Source organism: Lutra lutra, chromosome 15, assembly GCF_902655055.1.
Source record: "Lutra lutra chromosome 15, mLutLut1.2, whole genome shotgun sequence".
NCBI lineage: Eukaryota > Metazoa > Chordata > Mammalia > Carnivora > Mustelidae > Lutra > Lutra lutra.
This window is the reverse complement of record NC_062292.1, coordinates 66,090,551-66,108,915: the sequence shown is the minus strand read 5'-3', so window position 1 is coordinate 66,108,915 and position 18,365 is coordinate 66,090,551. Positions and strand designations below refer to the sequence as shown.

General features: G+C 49.0%; 1 long non-coding RNA gene across 5 annotated transcripts in view; it reads right to left on the bottom strand.

The window, feature by feature from the left end:
- Window positions 1-11,825: 11,825 nt before the first annotated feature.
- LOC125085756 (uncharacterized) overlaps window positions 11,826-18,365 on the bottom strand; it is a 40,541-nt gene continuing 34,001 nt past the window's right edge. For 3 of the 5 annotated variants that reach the window (XR_007123004.1, XR_007123008.1, XR_007123006.1), the window contains 2 exons: window positions 17,287-17,488; window positions 15,449-15,606 (listed from right to left, as the gene is read on the bottom strand). This is a non-coding gene — a long non-coding RNA (uncharacterized LOC125085756). Of the gene's footprint in view, window positions 12,421-13,218; window positions 13,406-15,448; window positions 15,607-17,286; window positions 17,489-18,365 lie in introns of those variants that run through there. The other 2 variants (XR_007123005.1, XR_007123007.1) reach the window with 2 other exon arrangements.

Here is an 18,365-nt window from a genome sequence, read left to right as displayed (position 1 = left end):
TCCATTTACAATTGCCCCCAAAACCTAGGAATAAACCTAACCAAAGAGGCAAAGAATCTGTACTCAGAAAATTATAAAGTGCCCATGAAAGATATTGAGGAAGACACAAAGAAATGGAAAAATGTTCCATGCTCATGGATTGGAGGAACAAATATTGCTAAAATGTCTATGCTACGTAGAGCAATCTACACATTTAATGCAATCCCAATTAAAATACCATCATTTTTTCCCAAAGAAATGGAACAAATAATCCTAAAATTCATATGGAACAAGAAAAGATCCTGAATAGCCAGAAGAATGTTGAAAAAGAAAGCCAAAGTTGGTGGCATCACAATTCCAGACTTCAAGCTCTATTACAAAGCTGTCATCATCAAGACAGTATGGTACTGGCACAAAAACAGACACATAGATCAATGGAACAGAATAGAGAGCCCAGAAATAGACCCTCAACTCTATGGTCCCCTAATCCTAGACAAAGCAGGAAAGAATGTCCAATGGAAAAGACAGTTTCTTAACAACTGGTTTTGGGAAAATTGGACAGCCACATGCAGAAAAATGAAACTGGACTATTTCCTTACACCACACACAAAAATAGACTCAAAATGGATGAAATACCTCAATGTGAGACAGGAATCCATCAAAATCCTTGAGGAGAACACAGGCAGCAACCTCTTCAACCTCAGCCACAGCAACTTCTTCCTAGAAATATCTAGGAAGGGCAAAAGTGAACTGTTGGGACTTCATCAAGATCAAAAGCTTTTGCAAAGCAAACACTCAACAAAACCAAAAGACAATTGACAAAATGGGAGAAGATATTCGCAAATGACATATCAGATAAAAGGCTAGTATCCAAAATCTATAAAGAACTTACCAAACTCAACACCCAAAGAACAAATAATCCAATCAAGAAATGGGCAGAGGACATGAACAGACATTTCTGCAAAGAAGACATCCAGATGGCCAACAGTCACATGAAAAAGTGCTCCACATCACTTGGCATCAGGGAAATACAAATCAAACACACAATAAGATACCACCTCACACAACTCAGAATGGATAAAATTAACAAGTCAGGAAATGACAGATGCTGGCAAGGATGCGGAGAAAGGGGAACCCTCCTACACTGTTGGTGGGAATGCAAGCTGGTGCAACCACTCTGGAAAACAGCATGGAGTTTCCTCAAAAAGTTGAAAATAGAGCTACCCTACGACCCAGCAATTGCACTACTGGGTATTTACCCTAAAGAAACAAATGTAGTGATCCAAAGGGACACATGCACCCGAATGTTTATAGCAGCAATGTACACAAAAGCCAAACTATGGACAGAACCTAGATTTCCATCAACAGATGGATGGATAAAGAAGAAGTGGTATATGTAGACAATGTAATGTTATGCAACCATCAAAAAATGAAATCTTGCCATTTGCCATGACATGGATGGAACTAGAGGGAATTATGTTGAGCAAAATAAGTCAATCAGAGGGGCGCCTGGGTGGCTCAGTGGGTTAAGCCGCTGCCTTCGGCTCAGGTCATGATCCCAGGATCCTGGGATCGAGCCCCGCATCGGGCTCTCTGCTCAGGAGGGAGCCTGCTTCCTCCTCTCTCTCTGCCTGCCTCTCTGCCTGCTTGTGATCTCTCTCTGTCAAATAAATAAATAAAATCTTTAAAAAACAAAATAATAAGTCAATCAGAGAAAGACAATTATCATATGATCTCTCTGATATGAGGATTTTAAGAGGCAGCCAGGGGGTTGTAGAGGGTAGGGAAGGATAAAATGAAATTAGATGGAGTCGAGAGGGAGACAAACCATAAGAGACTCTTACTCTCATGAAACAAACTGAGGGTTGCTGGGGGTGAGGGGATAGGGAGAGGGTGGCTGGGTCATGGACATTGGGGAGGGTATGTGCTATGGTGAGTGCTGTGAAATGTGTAAGCCTGATGATTCACAGACCTGTACTCCTGGGGCAAATAATACATTATATGTTAATAAAAATAATTTTAAAAAATACCTTGGATGGTGCTAAGTCCATGGCGGGGTGGTGGAGTGAAAGGGGGTGGCAGAGGGTGCAGGAACAGGGTGCGGTTGATAACATTGGTACAGAGCTCATTAAAGGTGGGGACCAGAGAGTGAAACAGCAAAAGGTAAGCAGAGGACTGGGGAGAGGAGGGCAAGCCACAGCTTCCCAGGGACCAGGGCTCCGGAACAGAGACCAGAAAGTGCAGGGACCTGGGACAAGAGTATCTCTAGAACATTCCAGGGATGTTCAATCAGCATGGGCAGGAGGGACAAGGGGAAGCACAGATGGAGATGAAGGCAGAGAGGTAGGTTAGACCAGATCATGAAAGCTCTGTGAGCAACTTAGTCTCTGAGTGAAATTAGATGTTTCTGAGCAGAGAAGTGGGACATATGATATGCATCTTCTGTTCATCCATCCCGCTGCCTGCCAGAGGATGTGCTGGGGGGCAGCAGGGATGGATGGGAGCAGCACGGCCAGTTCCAGGCTGTCGTGATGTCGGTGAGAGACGAAGGTGTGCTGGTCTAGGAGAGGGGCAGTGGAGATACAAGGATCAATGGGGTTTTATATGTATTTGATTTGTTCCCCATGGGGTTTGCTGATAGGTTGGATATGGAGCATCAAAGAGGACTTAAGAAAAACACTCAGATTTCAGGACTGAGCACCAGAGGAATCAAGTCAGACTTGATGCTAAGAAGGATGTTAGAGGAGCAGGTCTGGAGTGCTCTGGGGGTTGTTCGGGAACTTGGAAAGGTGAAATGTGAGATGCCTACTCGAGCTTTGGGACTGTGTTGCAGAGATGAAGGCAGGGTTCCCAGAGAATGCTAGCCTGGAATTAGCAGTCTGGGACTCATCAGCACAGTGGGAGCAGTCAGTAGAGCCCAGCCCCAGACCACTCTGGCGTTTAATGCATGAGGGGTGAAAGGTGACCAGCCCCAGGGACGGTAAGGGAGCAGCAGCTCAGGACAGAGAATGAACGTCAGCACCCAAGTGTTAAGATAGTTCTTAAGAAGATAAAGGGATCGACTAGGTCGCATGTTTCTGATGCACCAGGCAAGATGATGGCTGCAGAAATGCCCCCTTGGCCGCCTGGCCTCCCTGGTGCCGTTAGTGAGGGCAGATTTGAGGAGAGAGAAGGGAGACAAAAGAGACTTGTAAGCAAAGTCAGTCCTGTGGCTGCAAGGGGCTGGAGCTGGAGGGAGGTGCAGGCACGGGAAGGTCCTCTGAGTGTCTGCTGGCTTTTCCAACCCAGGAGAAACACGACAGATTATTTTCATGCTGATGGGAATGACCAGGCAGGGGAAAATCAGTGACGCATAAGAACAAATGAAAATTGCTTCAAAGGTGCTGCCTCAGAGGGGTTTCTGTTGGAGACCCTCCCTGCGTATGGAAGGAGGCCCACCCAGCGTTTCCATGTGGCACCTGCCGTGGAGGAACTGAGCCCACCTTCCTCACACCAGGATTTCTGAATCCCTGAGAGTTTCAGGCTGATGACCTGCTCCCAAAGGCAAACAGACACAGAACTAAACCCTGGCTCTGCCTTTTACATACATGTGTGACATCTGGAAAATCACAACCTCCCTAAAAGTGTCTATATCCTCAACCATGAAAGGGGGAAAATGCTATCAATCCATAGTGAAAGACACCGTTAGAACAAGGTGAGTCCATGCACGTAAGTCAAAAACGTATAATCCAGCCTTGCAAAGAACACCGGTCCAAGTTAGCGGTCAGTGCACAACGTGCCGGAAGTAGTATATAGTCGTGATACTTTGTGGCAAGTAGCAGTTTACCTGGGATGGGAGGCAGTAACCCGGATCCAAAACATAAAAGAGAATGTGCGTGGACATCCATTAAAAATGCTTTCCCGGAGGACGGAGTCATGAGGAGTACGGGGAGGTGGGTGTGAAGGGTGGGAGTGGAGAGACGTTGCTGGCCTGAATGGCACATGGGTACTGAGTGACAACGAAATGGTGCAGCCTGAAGTCACACGGGAGCAGCCGCGGGCCTGAGGTCAGGAAGCCCAGACAGGCACTCTGTGCCCGCAGACGCTCTTTATCGAGAGGCCCTCAAGTGCTGTGGATGTGGGAACAGAAGGCAAGCTGAGGACAGAGCCCAAGCGGACACCCAGAGACCCGACCCCCAACTCCCAGGCAGGGCACCTGTGACATTCCTGTCACTCTCAGCTGCCCAAACGCTAAGGGAAGGAAAAACAAATGGTTCACTTACAGAGATCACAGTCCAGCAAGATAGGAGTCTCCTTCGGTTTACAAAATGTCTTCGTGATTTACAAGAAAAAAAGCATTCTTATCAATAACTTAATTTCCAGAAGGAAACTCCCCACTGTCTTCATGTTAATGCTCTCCTAGAGGGAAGAACAACCTTGACAGTTCAAGGCCTCCAATATCTTGTAGGTCCTCTTTAACATACAAAAATTCTTTTGAAAACCTCCCTTTTTCCTCACCCCCAATTCCCAAGTATATAATCAGTCACCCCTCACAATCCGGGGGCAGCAGCTTTCTGCCCACAGGTCCTGTCCCCCTGCTTTAATAAACCACCATTTTGCACCAAAGACGTCTCAAGAATCCTTTCCTGGCCGTGAGCTCCAGACCTCATCCCACCGAACCTCAGCTATATTCCAAAACCACATCACTAGGTGGGGCTTGAGTCATGTAAACTGGGTCACTGCCCCGTAAGGCAGCATGGGGACCCCACCAGGGGAACTGTGGCATAAAGAACCGTGTCATAAATCCAGCGTAGGGAACCACCAGGGAAGCTGAGGCTTACGGACAACATGGGCTCAGAGACACAGCTTAAAGTGACAGTAAAATGGAATTAAATTGGCCCTTTCAAGCTTAGCTCAACTCTGCACCAGAGAGGAAGCAAAGATCTCGAACAGTGCAAGATTCTACTGCAAACCATGGACCTATTTCAAATTTTTATTCTATTTAAAAGAAAATTTTGGGGGTGCCTGGGTGGCTCAGTGGGTTAAGCCGCTGCCTTCGGCTCAGGTCATGATCCCAGGGTCCTGGGATCAAGTCCCGCATCAGGCTCTCTGCTCAGCGGGGACCCTGCTTCCCTCTCTCTCTCTGCCTGCCTCTCTGTCTACTTGTGATCTCTCTCTGTCAAATAAATAAATAAAATCTTTAAAAAAACCTTTTTTTTGCCCGTTGTCATTTTTTTAAAAGGTGTATACTATGATTTAATGCGCGTATACGGGAACGCCTGAAGCACAGTCAAGTCCAAACTCAGAGAAACCTGCTGATGTAGGAAAGAATGCTAGGGTTCGAACCCAAAGGCCAAGAAAGATTTCTTGAGACGTCTTTGCTGCATAAAGGTGGTTTTATTAAAGCACGGGACAGGGCCCATGGCCAGAAAGAGCTGCACTGGGGTAGTGAGAAATGGCCCATTATACACTTTGAATTCAGGAGGGGGTTAGGGAGAGCGTAAGTCTCCAAGGAATTGGGAAGCAAGGTTTCCAGGGTCTTGAGGGGGCGAGCTGTTGTTGGGAAAGGGCGTTTACTACCGTCTAAAAAACCTGAGTCATGAGACCCTTCAGGTGTGTATTGGTGGGCCATATGCCTGGAGGAGGGTTGCTAATATGTATCTTAATGGGCAGGGAAAAAGGTTGGGGGGACGGTTCAGGCTAGGATTGTTTTTTGTGCTTAACAAAGTATTAACATTGAGGCAGTTGAGTCCCTGGAGGAAGGTCACCCTGCCTGTTTCAAGGACTTAGCAATGGACTATAGGTAGTAAGGAAATTTAATAATTTTTCTTCTGCCTTTGTTTCCCACCTCTCCTACGACTATGCCTCTATCATCTCACCCACCCCCCGACCTGCAAGGATACTCCAAACCAGGCAGTGAAGCGGAATGAACAAGCCCCCTGCGTCTCCTACTGCACACTCTACTCTTTAACCTGAAATTGTCCTAACGCCACCTCCAGAGCAGGGATCTGACTTTGCCGTCGCTGCTGTCCCCTAAAAGCCAGGCACATCTCAAACCAGGCACATCAGCCAGCTGGAAACCCCACATGGAGCCTGGTTCTCATGGCGAAGACCTCCAGGCCCAGCCTCCCTCGAAAAGAAGGAAGGATCTGGCAAGCCCGTGAGTGTGAGTATGCTTCTGGTTGCCACAGGAATGGAGAACTCGACTTCTGAAAGCAGAGGTGAACTTCTACATGGGAGTTCTTTAAAAGACGTTGGCCACCCAAAACATGACACACGTCTGCTATAAATACATTCCAAGAGATAAGGAGTCAAGAATCACTCTCAGCTTTCTGGCTCAGGAAAGTAGGTGAATGATGGGGTCATTGCCGAGAAAGGGGGCGTGTAGGAGTCCCCGGGGATCGGGCAACAAGAGGCTTCTGTGCTGGCAGACTTGGGAGCCAGGTCCCTGGGAGGTGTGTAATGGAGATATTTCATGGCATCCAGGAGCCTGGAGCTGAGATGAAAGGGTGACACTCTAGGTAATGCCGTGGGTTCCATCAGAATACAGATGGTAGTCAATGGCATAGAGCAGGGGAGCGCGCCAGGACAGGGCTCACCAGTAAGGAGAGGGCAGGCCTGGGAGCCACAGGCGCTGGGACAGTTTGCAGCTGGGCCGAGGACGAGGAGTCGGCAAGGGGGACTTCCAGAGAAAGGCCAGAGCGGATGGGAAAGGAGCAGGAACCGGGGGGAATCCTGGAAGGCCAGACAGACTTTCAAGAAGGATGAGGTTCAGACCTAGAAATCCTTCCAGGAAAGAGTCACTAGAGAATTGTTCATTTTCTCCGAATGTCACCCTCCTGCCATGATTCCGTCTGGTTTGCTCTGTGGCCGCTGCCTCCCCACCTACCGATGCAGAGCCGGTGAAGGATGACGTAGGCCCTCGAGCCGATCCTCAAGCTTCCCAGCCCCTGGACCACATACATGTTTGCGTGTGTTCTCGGTGCCTCTTCCTGGCTAGTGCAGGCCCTGGCTGGGGGGTGTGGTCACCACCTTCTCTGAGTGTCGTGGTCAGGCCTTTCCCCACTTCCCTCCGGCCCCAGGCGCTAAGCTCCAGGCCACTCTGCACCCCTGGCACTTCGCCCTCCTGCATTGCACAAATTTCCACTCACTCTTCATAGTTCACTTTCTCCAAAAGTATTTTCAAATCCTGCCGGCCTGAGTCCGGGTTCTGGGCTCCCACGATTCATTACCATCCCACCCAGGACTTCTCCAAGGCCAATCCTGTGCCAAGAAGGGCACGGGCTCTGACACCTGCTGCAGGGGTGCAAAGCCCCGCCCCACCCACCGTGTGACCTTGGGCCCATCTCTTAACTCATCCAGGGCCGAGAGTGCCGACTCCACACGGTATTTCAAGAGTCGATGCACTTAAAGCACGAAGCGAAGGCTCGGAGAGAGCCGGCACCCCACAGCCACCACGCCCTCAGGGACATCTGCACTGTCACTGTCATGTACCCATTTATGAAGCCCTACGTTTTGTCCGCCGCATCCGCCGAAATGGAAACTCTGTAGGGGCAGAAGCTGAATCTATCATGTTGAAAAACACGAGTAAAAACGCAGCACAGGGCCCGGAATGTAGTAAGACCGCCACGGGTTAGATACTCAATTCTCTCGCGCTGCGTGTAAAGAGGGATTCACCCAAATGACCACGGCCTGAAACTCCCGGCGTGCGTGCCCACCTCACCCTGCCCATTTCCCTCCAGCGGAGGACGAAAACCCAGCCTCGGTGCACCCTGAACCAGCATGGCCGAGCCTCTCCCAGGCTTCGCCTCCTGACCCTTGTGGAGCTTCCCTTCCTGCAGGGAGCAAGTCTCCCACCCCACAGCCTCACCCCTCCTGGGCCCCCACCGCTGGCCAATGTCAGTCCTCAGACAACTAGCCCCTCAGCTGAGACCGGGGGAGGGCAGGAATGACAGACAGCAGCCAGGCGACGCTGTGATGAAAACTCAGGGTGACCACCATACCTGAAGCTAGGTTACCCTTCCAACACCCCCACCGGGAAGCCCCCTGAAGGGACCCACCCACACAAGGAGTGGCGGGAGCAGCCCTGACTTAAGAAGGGGGGAGGAGGGACCGGGACGGCAATGTGGGTATTTAAATCTCAACATCTATATTCATCGTGTGTTAATGGATTTTTAAGGATGATCGTCTGTCACACCATGTGTGTTATGAAAGACCACCCCAGGCGGCTCCTTCCGTCTCCAGACTTGTTTTTGAATTTCATCGTGACAAGTCGCGCCGTCGGGGAGATGCCAGCAGAGCCAAAGGGCTCTTGGCTCCCTCAGGCTTTCTGGATCATCAGAAACTTACCTGTTTCTCATTTACCAGCGGGAAGGCAGCCTGTGACCAGCTGGGAGAGCCGGATATTGGGGACACCAGGTGGGCAATAGAGGGACAGAACAGCACAGGGGACTTTGACATTATCGTCCTCAGCCCACCGACAGTCAGGGGTGATGGAATTGGCTGCACGGGGTCGCGCCCGTGTATGGCAGACTCGGAAGCTGTGTCTGGGACGCCTAGATTTTCCCTCTCCTGACCACAGGGCCAGGAACTTGCTTCCTGGGTGGAGGCGGGCAGACTCCAGGAGCCCCTGGAGTCACGCAGGCCTGGGTCTGGGCACGACTTACAGCTTCGGCCCTGCTTTCCCAGTGACATCCCAGAGCATACGCCCTCGAGGAGGCAACTGCTGGTCTTCGATGGAGCCCGGACACCTGGACACTGTGGGCTCCACATGTGCCCTGGTGCTTTTCCCTCTATGTGCACGGCTCAGAGTACCTGTTCTTGAGCTGCTATCTCCATTCATCAGCTGGATTTTCATTGTCATCCAACCCACTGAGTCTCGCTCCCCTCCTCTGTCTTTTAGTCAGAGAAAACACGGTGGCCTTGCTAAGAAAGGACGGTCCCGCGCGGGAGGTGGACACGTTTGCACAGCAGCTCCCGGCCTGGGTGACCGGCCACCTGCCCTGGTGCTTCACATATGTTTCCGTTGAGGCTGCTAACCCCGTGCCAGGGAGCAGGAGTTGTACCCGCTCCTGTAGATGAGGAAGCAGGGGTTAGGGACCCCGTCAGGCAGATGAGCGGTCTGGGAAGGGCACTGCAAGCAGTGTCCTCTCCAGCCTGCGAACCCCGGCCCCTGCAGGTGGCACAACACTGCCGCCCGGTGGCAGAGCGCGCAACTACAGTCTAACCGGCAAGACGGCCGGAGGAGCAGGTGGGAGACACAGAAGCACCTCTGGGTTCCGGAAGCTTCTATCTGGGGCTGTCGTCCTGCCCAGCTGCAGCCAGCTTCGAACTAGTCAGTCCCTCTCTCTGGTTCTTCCTTCACAAAGACACCTCCTAGTTTCAATCCTTTGCTCTCGGGACAGCTGGAATGCCGCACAAAGCCCAGGGCCACTCAGCTTGGTTCTTCAGGGTCTGGAGCAGCCCAAAGGCATTTCCCCGAGCCTCCCAATCCCAAATCCCGACTGCACCTGTCTGGAGGCTGCAGAGTGCCCCACGTGTGCCGGAGGCCCCAGCCACAGCGCTTGGAGCAGTGGCTTTCCGGAGAGCCCAAGGGGGCTGCCAACTCGAGGGTGCACCCTCGCTGCACCCTAGCCAGGGGTCTAGCAGAGGCTCACAGTCCCAGCCTGCTCACCTGGCTGGGACAACTGCAGGCCCCCCGACTCCAGGGACCCTGGGAGATGGGCTGAGGTCCGCCTTTCCTTATGTCCACCTTCGCCCTTTGCCCGGTCTGCCCCACCCCGAGCTCCTTTCAGGGACTCCCGAGTGCACCCTCCCAGAGCCACCCCACAGGCCAATCTCGTCTGTTTCTTGGGGAGCCAACCTGAGACAACACTCAGCCCCCACCTCAGGAGTGTTACAAACGCTGCCCCTTTACGTGGAGCCTAGGGGCCCGGGGGAAGGTCTTTACCGGAAGAGCACCTGCCTGAGGTAGAAAGAACTCATGAACTGGACGTCAGGCAAGGAGCCCTGCCCCTGCCTCGCCCCACCGGAGGGGGCCCTGGCCTCACGTTTCAGCACTTTGTCATGGCCCCTGTGCCCCTTGAACTCCCTGACCTCCAGGCGTCTCATCTCTAGACTAGTTAGATATTCTCTATGAGCACTCTAGGCTGAGTCCAAAACTTCATCTTAAATCTTCCTAATGAAACCTCTGTTTTTCCTACAAGGTCGTATGAAGGTTACTTTTGTTTCGTTTTTGCCCTGAGCTGAGTATCTGATGTTCTCAGGTGTGATGAGGGTCTGGGGTCTTTCTGCCAGGGTCAGCATCAGATGTGGGTAAGGCGTAGCGTGGCTTGAGGAAACCTCTGAGCCAGCGAGTTTTGATCCCCTTTTGGGGTAAAGCTCTTTTTTCAGGGGATGCTGAAGATGTTCACTAGGAAACGCTCTGCTCAACCACATTAGCAGGAAGGGTCTCGGCCTCGAAGACTCAAGCTCTTCTGGGGTAACTTCCCACAGACCTTCCTTCCCCTAGCTTCTTCTTCAAATGGAAACGCAGGCTGGAAGGGTGGGAAAGATGAATCAGCTGAGTGAGAAATTTCAGTCCAAAGCTTTATAGAACTCCACTCATGAGGTCCTCCTCTACTCTAGGAGAGCAGGAAAATAATCAGGAAAAGATAAATAATGTAAATAATAGAGTTGAAAAAATTTATGAGATAAATTTTCCACATTCAGTCTTTCTTGGCCTCACAAGCATGGAGGACAGGACTTCAATGGGATTATTACCATGTGTGTTTGGAGGACCCCTGAAAAGAGCGAGGCTGAGTCAGTGCACAGTGACACACTTGTCACACGGACCTGGGGGGACCCTGTCTTTCCATTTTCATTTTATAGGTTGGGTTCCTTCCCATGTGCCCTCTGGGGAAGGAGAGGAGGAACTCCCGTGATCCCTGAAGACTCACAAGTCACAAGACCACCCTGTATGTTTGAGGGCAGACAGCGTGTCACCAAGGACAATGAACAACACTGTACACATGGAAGATACCGGCATCACATGCGTCCTCATTATCTCTGATGTGGAAGCAGCCTGGAGGATAGCATGAATCAAGGCAATCAGCTCAAGGTTTTCCTCTCTGGGTACCTTTTTCACTGGGAAAGTAATTTGGGAGGGCTGCAGTGCAAATGAAGTGTTACCAAATGCTGTGTGTGTGTGTGTGTGTGTGTGTGTGTGTGTTTTCATCAAAATGCCTGCAATTTCCAAACCAAAAGAAGTGTCTTTGTCCCTTTCCATTGGAAAACCCATCATAAAGGGGTGGACATCTAAACCCATCTCATCTACAAAGACGTTCTGTCACGAAGGGGGCTTCAAGGGCACATGGGACACATAGAACAGGAGGGGAATGGTGTCCTTGAAGTTTTGCAAGGTAACGGGGACAGAGGAGGCAAAGAGGGTGTGTGTTTTGTCCAAAGACACACACCCTCTCAAGTGAGCCTTGTTTCTGCTCACAAACGAAGGAAGGACACGACCGACGTGAAGTCCTTAGATTTGCCCGTGTCTTACGGTGAATTAAAGATTCTGGAAAAGACAGAGCAAGAGGTCATAACGCAGCGACGTCCTTGCCAGCATGTAACTTAGGAAGCATGTGAGTGAACTCAGGTTTAACGTGACTATTCATCCTAACCCAAGCTGAACAGTAAAAACTGAAAACACGACCTACAGAACTAAGAGTCCAGCCACCAAACGGTCATTGAAGAGGAACATGACACAGGGACCCGTGTACTGTGTGGCATTATCTGAAAATAGGAAGTCACTACCTGCCATACACGAGATGACCTACATTCCGTGCACATATATGCTGCAAGCGTTGGACAGCACATAGTAGTTTCCACCATTACACAGATTAGCTACTTGCCAGCCCCACAGCATCAGATGGGAACAGGCCGAGGTTCTCTTCTGGGGGAGGGGAGCACATGGGGCCTGGGGGCACAGACAGCCCATGTGGGGAAGCTGAGAGGGAGAAGGGGCATCCTCACGACTTTTGGGGGATTCTCCAGGCCCAACCACAGCCCTGCGGATGGGAAAAATTCTGGTGTCCATCATTTAGCTAGAGAAACAAAGGGTGAAGAGGGTAGGTTACCTGCCCAAGGTCACAAGGACATAGTAGACAAGTCAGAATTTGATTCCAGGAAGTTTTTCTCCAGATCCTAAAATCTTAACCAAATACCAATCTGTTTCTGCATAAATAAAAAATATTACAGAAATGCTCACACAAACACACACACACACCCCTCCGTGACATTTACAAATAGAAAAAGGATTGGTGGCAGCACACATAATTCCCAAGGCTTAGCGGCTTCCTTCAGCTCTCCTCCCTGGCTCTCCGCATATTCAAAGGCATCTGAAGTTCCTGCGGGCTGGAGGAGGGATGTAGCCAGGCATGTGCGATGCAGGGGGGAAAACTGGATTTAATCTTTACAACAGATTACCTAGGGAAAAAAAAATATTGATACTGATGAGTGCCTCTGCAGGTGCTTTGAAATGTGCATATCTAGAATTCTGATTTGTAGATAGAATTCAGCCTAGAGAAACAATATGTGTGTGTGGTGGAGGGTACCAGGATTCTGTTGTGATCTAGCTGTTGATCATTCCCTCAGAGCCAGGGAGAACCCTGGGCAGGTGTCTTGAAAACCCAGAGACGGAAGTGGAAGCTTACAGATGTTGGTTGGCACCACAGAGATCTCAAATAATCTAAAAGCACCAGAAAATTCATACACCAAAAGTTGGCAGAATTAATTTTCATCAAGTTAAGTTATGGAACAGAAAAAACACAAAATGTGTCCGTGCATATTTGACCAGGAAAAACTGTGTTAATCCAACGTTGGATATTTCCATACGAAGTAAAAAGGAAACGATACCCATAAGTCCATTTCAAGTCGATTGAAAACCGAAGTGAGAAAGACAAAATCAAAAGTGAAAACATAAAATAACAGCTTCACGGCCGTGGAGGGGTACAGGATCCAGGATGGAAACCAGAGGGAAAGAAGTTGATAAATTATATTACATTACAATAGAGACCCTCCGTTAATTAAAACAAATCAGACAAAGTGTAAAGAACATGCCAGAAACGGGGAGAAAGTGCGTGCAGGCCCATAACTGAAGGACCATCCGTGTGCAGAATGCGCGGAGCGGTAAGTCTGCGAGACGGATGAAAGCCCCGCGGTAGACAAACGAGCAACGGTCGTGGGCAGCACTCGGCACAGACGAACACGGCAGAGGCCACTTACCCTCCTCACAGGGCATCCAGGAAATGAACGCAGCAACCCCGGTGAGACCGAGCTTCACGATCCACAGGGAAGCACGTGCAGGTCTGACTGATCCAAACCCTGGCGGGCATGAGGCCAAACAGGAAATCCTACCACTGCAGGCAGAAGCCTGGGGGGACGCGGTGTTTGGAGTGTAATGTGGCGTTACCTGTTAACATCAATTTTTGAGATATGATTGACCTACGAGTGTAACACCCACGACAATGATTCAACATCTGTATGTGTTGTGATAGGATCACCATAGTAAACCCAGTTAACGTCCACCAACATCCAGAGTCACAGTCCTTTCCCTAGTGATGAGAACGTTTAAGGTCTACTCTCTTCGCTGTGATACGGTATTGTCACCTGCAGTCACTATGCGGGACATCTCATCCTCAGAATGTTTTTATCTTACATGTTAGAACCTTCTGACCCCCTTTGCCCGAGTCCCCCAGCCTGACTCCCTGCCTAGCAACCATAAACCTGACCTCTGTTGGTATGAGTTTGGCTTTTTCTTGATTCCACCTGGAAGTGAGGTCACATAGTATTTGTCTTTCTTTGACTTGGCATAATTCTTTCCAGGTACATCTCAGAGAGAATGCCCTCTCGTGTGGCTGGATGATACCATTGCAGATACACCACATCTCCGTTACCCATTCGTCTACCGATGGACACTTGCGTTGTTTTCCTGTCTCAGCTACTGTGAGCAAAGCGGCAGTGAACGCAGAGGTGCACGTATCTGCCCAGGACAGTGATTTTGTTTCCTTCAGAGTTATACCCAGAAGTAGAATCACTGGTTCAGGTGTGGTTTTATTTTTAATTTTTTGAGGAACCTCCCTACTGTTTTCCACAGTGGCTGCGCCAATTGCATCCTGCCAACAGTGCATGAGGTTCTCTTTCCTCCGTGTCCCTGCCAACACCTGTTATTTCTTGTCTTCTTGAGGATGGTCATTCTAACAGGTGTGAGGTGACATCTTACCATGGTTTTAATTTGCATTTTCCTAATAGTTAGTGATGTTGAGCATCTTTCCGTGTACCTGTTGGCTATCTGAGTTATCTTCTTAGGAAAAGTCTCAATTCAGGTTCTTTGCCCATTTTGAAATTGGAGTATTTGTGGGGGGGGTTGCTATTGAGTTGTATATCAGCTTCTGATTTATTTTGGATATTAACCCTTATCAGATGTGCAGTTTACAAATACACACTACATACTGCTTGCTAGTTTTGAAGATACACCTATCCATGGGGCACCTGGGTGGCTCAGTCATTAAGCATCTGCCTTCGGCTCAGGTCATGATCCCAGGGTCCCGGGATTGAGCCCCGACTCCGGCTCCCTGCTGGCTGGGAAGCCTGCTTCTCCCTCTTCACTCCCCCTGCTGGTGTTCCCTCTCTCACTGTGTCTCTTTCTGCCAAATAAATAACTAAAATCTTACAAAAGAAAAAAAAAAAAAAAAAGATACACCTAGCCTATAACACAGCAGTCCAAGTCCTAGAGGATTTTCAGAAGCAGTTTGTTAAAGCAAAAAAAAAAAAAAAAAAAAAAAAAAAAAAAAAAAAAAAAAAAAAAAATTAACCAACTCCCAAGTGAGCAGATAAATTGTGGTATATTCATAGATTCGTGCACTGGGGTATCACACAACTGAACTATGGCAACAGTCCTGATAGTAACCAAATCCGTCTTACCGAGCTGCAGAAGAATTGCACAATATGATTCCATTTATTTGACCCATAAAAGTGAACGTATCAAATAATAAACTGTTTGTTGATACAAAACTTGAAAGAAAAGGAGAAAGATAAAGACCCACAAAGTTCAGGATCGTAGTTATTTCAGGGGAGCAAGAAACGGCTGGGACTGGAGAGCAGCCGGGGAGTTTCAGAAATGACAGGAATACTGTATTTTATGAGTTGGGAGACTGGCGCGAAGGAATCCGTTCTGCTGTGTCATACTATTTGCATCTGAAACAGGGGCTGTGTTTATCTACGCCGTATTTAATAATTTTGAAGAGTCAAATGTTCTCAATGTTGTTTTTTTTTTTTTTAAGATTTTTTATTTATTTATTTGACAGACAGAGATCACAAGTAGGCAGAGGCAGGCAGAGAGAGAGAGAGGAGGAAGCAGGCTCCCCGCTGAGCAGAGAGCCCAGGACTCCGAGATCATGATCTGAGCTGAAGGCAGAGGCTTCAACCCACTGAGCCACCCAGGCGCCCCCTCAATGTTTTTTTTTAAGTCTTGACAGCTAGGCACAGCACAAAACTCTTCTGCAACTGTTTATAGAGATTTTCATTTTTAAAATTATTTTTTCCAAAGTTCAGGATTTTGTTCCACCTTTTTGTTTCATATGTTCCACTTATTTTCATCCAGTTGTTCCTGTTCTAGGCGTCGATGCGAGAAAAAAGAAGTAAAACAATGAATATGAAAAAAATTATTTTACTTTTCCTTTCATTAAGCTCATGCTGTTTTCTTTTTGTTGTTGCTACAAAAGCAGTTGAAATCATGACTGAAAAATCAGAAAATGTAGCCAAACAAATACAGAAAAAAGCCAACACTCATAATCCACCATCTAGAGAGACGGGATCCCTGACCCTTCTGGGATGAGCCTTTCAGGCCATTTTCCTCACTGGCTACGAGTCAGTGTAGTTAAAGGAAGAGAAGTGTTTGTTGAACATGTTTTATAATCTAACATAATACAATCTAACATAATACAGTCTAACATAATACAATCTAACATAATATAATCTAACATAATCTAATTGGAAGTGTAGCCACGTCTGGATTGTCCTCTCTCTTTCTCCTCTGCATCCTAAGGGACTTGATCCTTTCCCCAGGGTGGGACACACTAGAGTCGGGATGGAGAGTAGTTTGTGCCATTACTGTGGACGCCAGTCAGACGGCAGCGTTTGCCTGGGTCTGTTTTGACTCACTGGGTAGAGATGCAGCTGAGCCTCAGGCTCTGGGCTCCGTCCGTGCCCAGGGCAGGAGAGGCAGGACAAGGGAGCTCAGCCAAGCCTGCAGCCCTCTGTTCACACCAGCGCTCCCTCTGCTGTCTCTGTCTTCCCCCAAGCTCAGTGCTCTAGAAGACTCTCCAGTCACCTCCCCTTGTTTATTTCCTACGTCACAGCCTGTATTGAAAGGAACCTAGGGGCACCTGGGTGGCTCAGTGGGTTAAGCCTCTGCCTTCGGCTCGAGTCATGATCTCAGGGTCCTGGGATGGAGCCCCACATCGGGCTCTCTGCTCGGTGGGGAGCCTGCTGTCTCCTCTCTCTCTCTGCCTGCCTCTCTGCCTACTTGTGATCTCTGTCTGTCAAATAAATAAAATCTTAAAGAAAGAAAGAAAGAAGAAAGAAAGAAAGAAAGAAAAAAGAAAGAAAGAAAGAAAGAAGCCTAGTTTGTCTAATAGCCCAGTGTCTGTAACTTGAGCTCTCTAAGTGCCACACTTGCCTTGAGGTGGAAAGACCCACTCTTGAAGCATCATCATGGATGCCTGGAAATCCACAGTGGTCAGAAACACTTTAAATTTTAATAACCTAACTGGCAACACTGTACATTGTATACTAGCAAGAATTCCCCAAAGAGGAAGTAAGAACACTGAAAAGAAAACATCACAGCCTGGATTTGTCCTTTGTACTGATGAGTATAGAAGTTTCTGTTCAAGTCAAGGCCACCCCGGTGATGGGAGGAGCCAACCAGAGAAGGGACTGTGGACAGTATGGACTTGGACCAGGGTTTCACATATTAAATCTCAATGAAACTGGAGCCATCACATCACACCCGTGCATTTTCATAAAATCTCCCCAGTACCATAAACCAGACTGTAACTCATCTCGGTGGAAAAGGTCTTGGCTTGAAGAAGGGTCTACCACCAAAAGAGAGGGTGCTGGTTCCTGGAACACCCTGTCTTTAGAATCCGGTGCACCGCCTCTGCTGTGCACCCACGGTGTCACTGCACTCTGGGGACACCCCCTTTAGCTCGTCATCCAAGACGTCTCACTTGGGACTCAAGGCTGGCGGGCCAGTGCAGGGACAGGAGCAGGATCCATACAACGTCAACATACCTTCACATCCTCCAGGCACCAGCACTTGCCTTCGGGCGTATGGCTGAGCCTCTCTGAGTCTTATCGGAAAAGAAAGATGTCGCGTCCACCTTGCAGGAATGTTGTGAAGAGGAACAGGTCAATGTACCACCATCACCCGGCCCCCCAGGCTAGCTCAGTGGTTGCTGGCTGGGCCATGCATGTAAAGCCAGCGAAGAATCACCTAGGATTTAACAAATCAATTTTGCCATTTATTTTCACTGTGTTTTATGGATTTCGATGCTGTTAATCCATCACTTCCTTTCCCAGCTTTCAGACACATCTTTAAATTATTGCTTTGCTGGGCAGCCGTTCCACACTTTGCGTCATGCCCATGGCCTTCCAGCTCTTCCGTGAGGGGTGAGCACAACCAGAACAGCAGGTGGTACTTTCAGGGAGACACATGCAGGGCTCCTTGCTGAGGTCAGAGCTGGAGCCGGCCACCAGGAAGGCTGGGAGCCTCGGGGATGGATGCAGCCATGAGCGCACCAGCCATATACGTGGACTGTGGGTGACTCATCTCCTGGAAGGGGCTACCCTGGCCTTTACAGACATAAACAAAGGTCTCATCCTTTAACCTATTCTGTGGTTGTGATCTGGGTTACCTCCCAGACATTTGGTTCCTCTGATACTAAGGCGACTCTAAGACACAGAAAATCCGAAATTGCGATAAAGACCTCAGGCCTCTCTTTCACGTTAGAAGAAGATGAATCCTTGAACTGCAGGGTATAGAAAAGTCATAATTCCCCCCAAATCTTCGGTAACCCCCTAAGTCCTGTAATTGTGTAATCTCTGAGCTCTGGCACTGCTTAACGGCCGATGTGCCCACATTTTAGGTTCTTCACTACACTTCCTACTTCCTGCTTTATAAAGTCCTTCTACCCACATGTTTTATGTAATTTTGAAAACCAAATGAAATAAGTAATATTTCCCAAAACTTCATCAGTAAGAAACCAAAGGCTCTAATTCCAAGGTGAATTCTTTTCCCTACAGACTGTGCGCCACCCCATGCCTTAGTCACTCAGCCCCTGCCCTGCCAGGCTGGGCACAAAACCACCAAG